This window comes from Bubalus bubalis, chromosome 5, assembly GCF_019923935.1.
Source record: "Bubalus bubalis isolate 160015118507 breed Murrah chromosome 5, NDDB_SH_1, whole genome shotgun sequence".
Lineage (NCBI taxonomy): Eukaryota > Metazoa > Chordata > Mammalia > Artiodactyla > Bovidae > Bubalus > Bubalus bubalis.
The window spans coordinates 29,295,769-29,307,183 of record NC_059161.1 but is presented as its reverse complement, the minus strand read 5'-3'; the positions used below and the strand labels follow the sequence as shown (position 1 = coordinate 29,307,183).

The following is an 11,415-nucleotide window of genomic DNA, read 5'->3' as shown; positions in this document are numbered from 1 at the left end:
AGTATTCTTGCCTGGAGAATCCCATGGACAGAAGAGCCTGGCAGGCTACAGTCCATTGGGTTGCAAACAGTCAGACACGACTGAAGCAGCTTAGCACGCAAATATTCTGGAATTAGATAGTGATGATGGCTGTATATTTCTGTGAATATACACAAAGTGAAAGTGAAAGTCACTCAGTCGTGTCCAACTCTTGTGACCCCATGGACTATACAGTCCATGGAATTCTCCAGGCCAGAACACTGGAGTGGGTAGCTGTTCCCTTCTACAGGGGATCTTCCCAGCCCAGGGCTCAAACCCAGGTCTCCCTCATTGCAGGCAGATTCTTTCTTGACCAGCTGAGCCATCAGGGAAGCCCTGAATATAAACAAAACTACTGTTTAAAAACCCTAAAAAAGGCTGAATTTTGTGGTATGTAAACTATAGCTCAATAAAGCTGTTATTTAACACAAACAAACATGGCAGTGGGCTTCCCCAGTGGCTCAGCGTAAAGAATTGCCCGCCAGCGCAGGAGACAAGGCTTCCATCCCTGATCTGGGAAGATCCCACATGCCACGGAGCAGCTAAGTCCATGCTCCACAACCATTGAGCCTGTGCTCTGTAGCCTGGCAACCGCAACTACTGAGCCCACGCGCTGCAACCACCGAGGCCCTAGAGCCTGTGCTCTGCAACAAGAGAAGCCGCATCAATGAGAAGCCCTCACGCCACAACCGGAAAGCCCTCCCAGCAATGAAGACCTAGCACAACCAAATATAAATAAATAAATAAAAGTATTTTAAAACACACACAGTAGGCCTTCTCTGATGGCGCAGTGGATGGAAATCTGCCTGCCAATGCAGGGGACATGGGTTTGATCCCTGGTCAGCCGGAGCAGCCAAAAACAAACAAAGGTTTAAACATTTTCAAGAAAAGAAAAGAGGAAAGTGACCCCACCGCAGATTCCCCCTGGTAGCCACACTCTTCACTCCATAAATATTCAGGGAGGGCCTGTTCCCCACAGACTGTGGACCCAACAGGAAGCAAACAAACAACTCATCCCCCAAGCAGAGGCCACCCCAGGGTTCAGAGCCCAGGACTAAAGCCTGCACTGAAGTCTCCTTAATTTCCGATGACTGACCTCTGCCCCTCCCCTCCCCTCCTCCTTCTCTCTGGTTCCCCAACCCCAGCTGTCGGGAAGCCCATCCCTGCTCCCTGAACCTCGGCCCCTCCTTCCTCACCGTTCTTCCTACCTGCACAACCTTCCCAGCACCTGCCGAAACCCCAACAAGTCAAACCCAGCTCTCCGACCACTCTGCGCCTCACCTGGGCAGCTGGTTGTAGCAAAACACACCACCTTGTCAGCCGCCCATTTAGAATCCGTGACCTAGGACTCCCCTGGTGGTCCAGTGGCTGGGAGTCCTCACTCCCAATGCAGGGGGCCTGGGTTCCATCCCTGGTCAGGGAACTAGATCCTACACACTGCAATTAAGAGTTCACATGCCCCAACTAAGACCCAGTGCAACCAAATAAATAAGTAAATAACTATCTAAAAAATAAAATAAAATCCATGACTTCAGTCCTGAGTGGGTCCTGGGTGCTGCCTGGATGTCATAGTCATTCACTCCCTCTGACTGTGGTCCACCTTCTCTCCTCTCTGTGAAACGAGGACACGAATATTTCTGCCTTCTGGGGCTCTGGGCTGCATTAGCACCTGACACATCGTAGGCCCTCAATCAGTGATAGCTGTGGGATAAAGAATCTGCCCGCAATGTAGGAAACCTGGGTTCGATCCCTGGGTTGGGAAGATCCCCTGGAGAAGGGAAAGGCTACCCCTTCTAGTATTCTGGCCTGGAGAATTCCATGGACTATATAATCCACGGGGTTGCAAAGAGTCGGACACTAGTCAGTGACTTTCACTTTCATGGGGTCCTTCATTATCTCTGGTCTTCCATCCAGGGGCTCCTGGTGACCTGGTCTCCAAAGATACCTTCCCTGCAGTCAATATTTTGTTCCACTGACTGGGCAGCCAGGGGCTCTTTGTCAGAGTGGCTCAACTTCTGGAGAAAGAGAAGGGGACGTAGCCCAGGGCAGAGGAAGTGTGGCTGAGCTCAGGGTGAGAGCGAGGAGGCTGCACCTTCTTGCAGCCAATGTCCACGTGATGGGCTGAGCCTGAGTCAGACCTGGGGCCAAGATGGAAATTTACCAGGGCCTCAGAAAGGGAATGTGGAGGAGTTGTGGGGGGTGCAGATAGTTGGCACCCCAATCTGGACCTTCAAGGAGGAGGGCCGCCCCCAGGAATCCAGGCTGCACTTCCTCCCAGGGAACTGAGACCAAAGCCGTGAGGAAGGAGGAAGTGTAAGCCTTGCTCTCCAGTGACTCACGTCGTCCTTTGGGGCAAGTCAACTCTCACCACTATCGGAAGCCTGTCCGCCTTCCCCCGGGGAATCATCCGCCCTGGGTAAGCCTATTCAAAACACTGGTCTAATTTTCTCGCCCACACCCTTCATTCCTCCTCCTCGAGATGTTTGCAGGCACCTACCTGGGTCCGCAAGTAAGTCTTGGAAGATAAACAGTGGGAGGGATGGGAAAAAGCCTGTTCTGGGAATCAGGACAGCTGGGCATGGCCCTGGCCTGCTGTGTGAGCCCGGCAAGTCTCACCCTCTCTGGGCTCCAGTCTCCACTTTTGTGAGAATGGGCAGTTGGTTTCCATGTCCTCTGGTTCCCAGTCTCTGGAATTCTACCAGGGCTCAAGGTGCCCCCACCTGAGTGCCTCCATCCCAGGCCCTCAGGGATAAAGTCCCACCCTCATCCACAGTCCAAGAGGCCCTTGCTGGTTTGGTCCTGTCCTTGGCTAGACCTCATTCTCGCTCCTTCCCACACTCCCATCCACACGCAGCTGCCCTCCTCGGAGAGCAAGCACCTGGAGTGCTCTGAAATGGCAGCTCGCTGGGAGACCCCCACTCCTGAGTGGATGTCATGCTCTCTCCAGCTTTCCTCTCCCGACCTTCCAGTGTGTGTGTGTGTCCACCAGCAGAGGCTGTTCTGTTTTCTGTCTCTCTTATTAAACTGAGTTCTGTGCCAAGGGAAGTGGCTGGTATACTGAAGGGGTCCAAGAGTATTTGAATGAACGAATGTAGTGGAAGCTCCAGGCAAGCTGTAGGCCACCCCAGAGCTCTGCCCTGCCCCAGAGGTGGGGGTGGGGTGCTGATGGAGGGGTGTAGATTTTCAAGGGAGGTTCCAGCTGGGCTCAGTGAGGCCACAGCCCCAGGATGACTGGCTGATGACTCACAGGCCCCAAACAGAGCTTTCATAACCCTCCTTGGCCTTCCTGGATCTGCCTTCTGATCAGGCCTTCAGGCTGATGCCTCTCAGGTTTCTCTCCTGCTCCAGCCAGTCTCTCCCTGTGAACCTGAACTTTGCAAGAGCTCCGCTGGCTTTAAAGAAACAGCTCAAGATTCCTGGGCTGTGTTGTATTTTCTTTCCTGGAGGAATTGCTCTGTTTATGGAAAGGAAAAAAGAAAAATAAAACTGCCACCCACGCTAGCTAAAGGTCACCCTGGTTTTCTGAGACCCCTCATCCCCCACTTCTCATTTGGCATCTGTCTCCTGGTTGCTGGGATGGAGGGAGCCCCAGCACTTCCCCCACCTCACCCCAGGACTCCCAGGCCACATGGGGAGGGGAATGACAGCCCCAAAGCTTTGTTTACTCTGCCTGCCTGGCCAGAACCCATCTGGGGCCACCCCACCAGGGTCTTGCTCTGACCCTGGGAACAATCAAGAACAGAAATCCACATAAATTGGGTTGGGTCCCCCACCTTGCCTTCCTTGCCCTCTCCTTCATCAGTGGGTTCCCCCTCCCTTCTCCATATGTGTCCCTTCCTCCCAGCAAAACAGGCCCATCTGCAGAAAAGCCTCTGATGGCCTCCTCTGGTCCTTGTGTTTCCCTGTCCCTGATGGGCAGTGCCTCCCAGAGCTCACAGCCTTCTCTTTTGTCCAGTTACTTTTTAAAATAATACACTTTTGATTTTGGAATAATTTTAGACTTCCAGAAATGTTACAAAGAACACAGAGAGAGTTAGTTACCTTACACCCTTCACCAGCTTCCTTTTTGATAACATCTTACATAACTACGGCACATTTGTTCAAATGAGGAAACCAACATTGGTACAAAACTATGCACTAAACTCCAAACTTGATCCGATTTCACCAGTTTTTCCACTAAATATCCTTTTCCATTCCAGGATCCAGTCCAGAGAGCCACATTGCATTTAGTCATATGCTATTTGTGATGAGGAAAAGTATAATTATCTCTGTTTTACAGATGTAGGCTTAAAAAATATTCACAACCTAAAAGTTGAGAGTTATGTTTTATTCAGTGGAAATTTTTAGGATTTAAGCCCAAGAGGCAGCATCTCAAGTAACTCTGGGAGAACTGCTCCACAGAGGCAAGATGAGGTGTGTGTGTGTGTGTGTGTGTGTGAGTGTAGGGGGGAGGGTTAGGTTACAGAGAAGTCTTGTGACAAAGGGCAGACAGTATGAACATCAACAGATTATTGTTGGACTTTCCTGGTGGTCTAGCGGTTAAGAATCCACCTGCCAACACAGGGGACACGGGTTCAATCCCTGGTCCAGAAGATTCCACATGCCATGGGGCAGCTAAGCCTGTGCACTGCAAGCACTGAGCCTGTGTGCCCCGAGTCCACGCTCTGCAACGAGAGAAGCCACTGCAATGAGAAGCCCAGGCACCTCAATGAAGAGTCCGCCCATGCATAGCAATGGAGACCCAGCGTAGTCAAAAATTAAAAAATGAAATTTATGGATTAAAAAGAAAAGATTGTTATTAATTGAAGAAAACCAGCTATCCCAAATTAAGGAATTTAGCACTTCTCTGTGTATGGGAAGATGCAAGTGTGTGGGCTCACTGAATCATTCCCTTTATACACACCTCAGCTATCTGGGGCCAGTATCCTGTGTTTTCACATCCTGAGTTTCCTCAGGGCTCAATGTGCGGAGTGGCTGCAGTCGATGGCTGCTAGCTGGCAGGTATTCTTTCCTTCCTGAATTTCCTTAGGGCTCACTGGCTCACATTGAGTGAAGTGAAAGTGGCTAAGTCGTGTCCAACTCTTTGCGACTCCATGGAATTCTCCAGGCCAGAATACTGGAGTGGATAGCCTTTCCCTTCTCCAGGGGATCTTCCCAACCCAGAGACTGAACCGAGGTCTCCTGCATTGCAGTCAGATTCTTTACCAACTGAGCCACAAGGGAAGCCCAAGAATTCTAGAGTGGGTGGCCTATCCCTTCTCCAGCAGATCTTCCCAAACCAGGAATTGAACCGGGCTCTCCTGCATTGCTGGCAGATTCTTTACCAACTGAGCTATCAGGGAAGCCCTTGGCTCATGTTGGAGGGCTGCAGTCACTGATGACTGTGACATCCTTGTTTACAGGAAATATTCAGTTTCTTCACAGATGAAGGAATAAGAGCTGGGAGGACCGAGTGACTAGCTAGGAGGTGAAAGCAGTGGTGGAAAGGGATTAGGTCCTGACATTTGGAGCTAGAATCCACCCCTGGTGTTGAGGCAGGAGGCAGATGGGCTGCCTCCCCGCCCCCCAGGATGAAGCAATTAGAGATTCATTCTCTAGTGACAAAAACTCCAAGAATAGTAGGTCAATTAAGGAAGGAGGCTGGACCCTGCACAGACCACATATTTCTCACTCCTGAAGTCAGGTGACCTCCCCGAGCACACATACACAAAAAAGGCTCCTTGGAGGTCAAAGAGGATGTCAAGGGATGTTCTACCCCAGATGCCTTTTCCGTAGGATCCATTTTGGCTAAGAGAGGCATGCGCACACCTGGGAGGGTCCTCGGATATACCAGATATGGACTGTCAGCCAGGCAAGTCAAACTGGGCAAAGAAAACCCAGAAGAAATACCCCATGAAAGTAATTCAAACTACCATGAGGGCATGACTCAGCAACTCAGGGACTCTCCCTCTGAGCCTGCCCGTGTGCCTATTCACACGCATTGTGCTCTTTTTCATCCCAATAAACACTTTACTTGCTTCACTACTTTCTGTCTTTGTGGGAATTCTTTTCCGCAAAGCCCAAGGGCCAGGGCCCCTGTCACTGACCACTGGTCTAGTGGCTAGGATCCGGTGCTTTCACTGCTGCGACCCAGCCCAGTCCCTGGCTGGGAACCCAAGCCTCAGTCCAAGCCATTGCAGGCCGAGGCCACTAGAGCAGTATAACATAAGCTTCAGTTTCCTTGTCTGAAGGCCGGGATCATAGGTAATTACTTCATGGCAGGAGTGAGGACTAAAAGAGACCACGTCTATAGACACCTCCTGCCCCTGAAATGGTAGCTGTTGTTGTTAGAGATGTCTGTGTCATCATTACTGAGGCGTCCAGATCTCTTCAACTCCAAGTTCTTGTTAAGGGTTATGTCTAGAGAAGGCCGAGCCCCTCATTCTCTGGGCCCCTTTACCAGGGAAGAGACAGGCACTCCTGATCTTGCTTTGGCCAGGCTCTAAAGACTGAGAGAAATCCCGGGTGTGGTCCGACCGTGGTCGTTAGCTGTGCATGGCATCTCCCTGGACCCCAGCATCCTCACTTTTAAGGCAGAGATGTGAGGAGGTACGGGGAGGACTCTATGGGGTGGGGGCCAGTCCCCAGCATCTGTTAGTGCGGGCCATTCCTGACCCCCCAAGTGGTCCTGGCCCCCGCTGGGCAGTCACAGCCTAGGCCTCCTGGTTAGGCAGGTCCACTGCCAGTTCCAGGTCTCTCTGTCTGCTTCCTACCCCTGCTGAAACCCCGTCAGGGGTAATTAATCACCCCAGCTCTCCAGCCTTGCCCCAAACAAGAGCTCAGAAAGCCAGCTCCCTCTGCTGTTCCTTATCCTCAGGCCTAGAGAGGCTGTGTCTTCAGGGAAAGTGGCTGGTTAGAGGCTTAACCAGAGGGAGAGCCAGGTCTCGATAAGATCTCATCCCGTGACCTGAGCCCTGCCTGCCTCACCCACCTCATTCAGCTGCGGCTCTGGGAGGCAGCTGCCACCTGCCTGCTGCTACATGTTCTTTTTTATTTATTTGGCCGCTCCGGATCTTAGTTGCGGGCATGTAGGATCTAGTTCCCTGAAAAAGAGATCGAACCCAGGCCCTTTGCATTGGAAGGGCAGAATCTTAGCCACTGGATGGCCAGGAAGTCTCATGCCTGCTGCTTCATAACTGGTCAGTGAGGAAGGTCACAAGCCACTCGCCATCTCTCCTGACTGAAAGGAGTGTCCAAACACCTGATGAAGGAGATGCTGAAAGGTCGAGCGTGCTTGTGTGCTTCGTCGTGTCGACTCTTTGCGACCCCATGGACTGCAGCCCCCTAGGCTCCTCTGTCCATGGGATTCCCATGGACAATGGGAAATAGAACAAGAATAGGACAAGAATACTAGAGTGGGTTGCCATCTTCTACTCCAGGGGACCTTCCTGACCCAGAGATTGAACCCATATCTCCTGCATTGGCAGGCAGATTCTTTACCACTGAGCCACCTGGGGAGCCCTCATTAAAAGATCATTTTCAAGGAAAAGGTCATGATTCCATACAGATAAAAAGATGAATATATGTTAAACATTTTAATTTATAAGGGAACCAGGCAGATGTTACAACCAACAACAGAAGAACACTCACATTCATAGGTCAGGAATATTGAAATGAATGGGCAGATGGAGGTGAAACTGATTTTTCCACAAGGGGATAGGGGAAACCTCTAAGACAGGATAAATTTATCAGTTACTTCAATTTACCGGGCTGTAAAACAGCTCAAAGATGATGAAAGGCTAGAATCCACTAACTCAGAAGATGTGCTGCATGTAGAGTCTGTAGTTTTCCACTGAAGAGCACATTTTTTTTTTACCTCTGCAAAAGGAAGGTCATGGCTAGGGCAGACTCCAAGGTCTCTGAGCTGATGATCATTCATGAGATTAGTGTGATTCACACACCATGAATGCAAGAGCCTTTCTGAATGCACCGGGGAAAGTACAGCTCACTTGCAGAAGCCCACAGCCTAAAATCAACATCTCTTTTAAATGAAGGCCTCAAGACATTTAAGATTGTTTTCAGCTGGATTTAGGCATCTGTGTTACATGATGGGCTCTGGAACATTCTTGAATATCTTGTGGGTCCATAACACTGGCTTGTAGTTTTTACTGGACTCCGATCCTGACTCTGCCATGCAGTCCTAGGCAGTTACAACCATCTCTCTGATTCTCTGACGTGAAGTTGGTGTTTGCTCTTTTATTTTTCCCACCATGTAGCATGCAGGATCTTAGTTTCCTGACCAGGGATCGAACTTGCACCCCCTGCAGTGGAAGCATGGAATCTTAACTACTGGACCATCAGGGAAGCTCCCGTGACGTGCAGCTTGTCTTTGAACTGGGATATTAACAGTAGCTACTTCATAGATTATTGTTTTTTACCAGTAGGTATTCACAATATCAGCATTGTAACTTAATAAAACCATTTCTCTGAAAATGTGCTGTAGTCTCTGAGATTCTTCTTCATCAGCCCAGCCTTCTCTTCTCTCCCCTATCCTGATCCCTTTCTGCTGTCATTTAATTGCTCATTTCTACCATTTGTGTCCCTAGAGAGTAGGGGGCAGCATTTGGTTGACCTGCAGGGGATGGCATGTGCTGGGTATAGCCTCGGGTAAGGGGGACTCTGGGGACAGGGTGACAAACAGGAAGGCTCGGGGTTCCCTAGCAACCTCATGCTGTCCTTTGTCCCGGTTCTGTGTTTATTGAGCCCAGGTTCTCAGGGACTTGCAGTTGTGGAAGTGTGGGAACTGCCAGGGGGGCCCTCCTAATAGGTAGGAGTTTGGGCATATGAGGAATTCAGTCTCCGTCCAAGATGGTGTGGTCTGCTTGCAGCAATTCCATAGCCACATTGCTTACTTATGCAACCACATGCAGTTGGCAGGCAAGAATGATTCCCATTTTGCATCTAGAGAAGCTGAGGACCCCTATGAGAGGCTTGAGAGTTGGGCGCCCCAGGGCTCACTAGCTGATGCTGCCCTCTAGTGGCCATGCAAGGCACTTCAGGAAGGCTCGGTCTGCTTTCCGGAAGCCCAGATCTGCCAGCAGCGTCTCACCGGATTTGTACACAATGGAAAGCCTTCGTAGGATGCCAATGGCAGGCATGGTACGTCCCCCACCTCTGGACTCCTACGTCACTTTTATCAGCTCATCTCCCAGTCTCCAAGCCTTAAATTATGTATATTATTTAACTGTGGTAAAATGTCCATAACATAAAATTACCAATCATAGGACTTCCCTGGTAGTCCAGGGAAGAATCTGCCTGCCAATGCAGGGGACATGGGTTCGAACCCTGGTCCAGGTAGATTCCACATGCTGTGGGCAACTGAGCCCGTGGGCCACAACAACGGAAGCCGGTGCACCTAGAGCCTGTGCTCCACAAGAGAAGCCAACGCAAAGAGAAGCCCTTGCACCACAACTAGAGAAGGCCACACGCAGCAGTGAAGACCCAGCACAGCCAAAAATGATAAAACAATAGTACAGAGGAAAATTTTAAAAATAAACACATAACTGTTTCAAGTGTACAGCTCAACGGCATTAACTACATTCACACTGTCATCTCCAGACCACTTTTCTTTGTGCAAACTCACACTTTGTACTCACTAAAAACTCTGTATACCACCACCCAAAACCCCTACCCCACCATCCTATTAATTTGCCTATTCTAAGGTCTCACATATGTGGACTCATACAGTATTTGTCTTTTTGTGACTAGCTTACTTTACATTGCTGAAATCTCCCTAGAGGATGACGTGGTTGGATGGCATCACGGACTCAACGGGAAAGAGTTTGAGCAAACTCCAGGAGATAGTGAAGGATCGGGAAGCCTGGAGTGCTGCAGTCCATGGGGCTGCAAAGAGTTGGACACGACTGAGCAACTGAACAACCAATGATGTGAGTGTGTGTGTGCACGTGCGCTCAGTCGTGTCTGACTCTTTGCAACACCGTGGACTGTAGCCTGCCAGGGTCCTCTTTCTGTGGAATTCTCCAAGCAAGAATACTGGAGTGGGTTGCCATTTCCTCCTCTGGGGATCTTCCTGATCCAGGGATGGAACCTGCATCTCTTGTGTCTCCTGCCAGGCAGGTTCTTTACCAGCTGAGCCACTGGGAAAGCACCCCTTTATGGAGTGATTTATAAACGTGTGGCCCAGAAGACACAGGCATCTCCCAGAATTTCATCCAGACACCACCCTTCCAAACACAACTAACCAGAAACAGGCTGCAACATGTGTTATTACAGCACAAGATGACAATTTAATGACAGGAGAAACTACAACAAACCAAACTAGGAGAGAAAAGTGCCCCTGACAGCCAGGGGAGCCACTAGCCTGGCTCTCACCTCTGAGCCTTGGTGGGCACCAACCTCACAGCGCCCTGGAGGCAGGTCCTGGGGCCCAGCGCCTCTGGGCCAGCTGCAAGAATGGCCAATACCCTCCATCCTGTGAGCCTCTGCTGCTCCCCTACCAACCGCAGCTGCAGCGTCTCATTCAGGAGAGCAGTGAATCGAGCTTCTCAACCACAGAACGCCTGCTGCTTCCAGACAGCACACGTCCGGAGCAAACCTCTGCATCCTTAAGTCCTCCCCAGATCCCTCAATACCTGGTCATGTTCTACAAGCCCCCTAGCCCTCACTAAGATGCCCTGCCGTTCCTCATCCAGCGCAGCCCCCCAGCCTACCCTGCTGCAGCCAGCATAATAAACCAGCTTTGTGAACCGAGAGCACGTCCCACATGCTTCTCTCTGGAGCTGCGCTCACCATGCCCAACTGGTGGTGAGCAAGCTCACGGGGAGTGTGGACCATGTGCAGAGCACATCCAGGGGGTGGTGTTGACTCTGCTAAAGGATTCGGTGGCTTTGGAGGGCTTCCGCACCCTGGTCACCCAGCAGCTGCTTCACTGCCGGTGGCCGTGTCCAAGAACAGCTGTACCTGTGTGCTGGCTGGTGTAAATCTGCATCACTGGCCATCAGGAGGGACAGGAGTCCCTTTATCTGCTGAGAAGAGCCCCAGTTTGGGACAGAGGGTACAGGTACTTGCTGGACATTCATGTCACACTGGGGACTTCCCTGGTGCCTCAGCTGGTAAAGAACTTGCTTGCCAATGCAGGAGATGCAAGAGAGGCAGGTTTGATACCTGGGTGAGGAAGATTCTCCTGGAGATGGAAATGGCAACCTGCACCGGTATTCTTGTCTGGAAAATTCCATGGACAGAGATGCCTGGAGGACTATAGTCCAGGGGGTTGCAGAGTCAGACACAACTGGGCGCGCGCGCGCACACATATGCACACAGAGCAGCTGTCCTGAGATTCTTCTGATGTTACTAAGCAAAGGCCAGCATTTACAAGGCGAGATCTTATTTGGAACACAG

General features: G+C 50.8%; 1 long non-coding RNA gene across 1 annotated transcript; it reads left to right on the top strand.

The window, feature by feature from the left end:
* On the top strand, nt 1-8,490 carry LOC123333679. The gene is made up of 2 exons (XR_006551124.1): nt 1-2,434; nt 8,274-8,490. It is a non-coding gene; the product is annotated as an uncharacterized LOC123333679 (long non-coding RNA).
* Nucleotides 8,491-11,415: the final 2,925 nt, after the last annotated feature.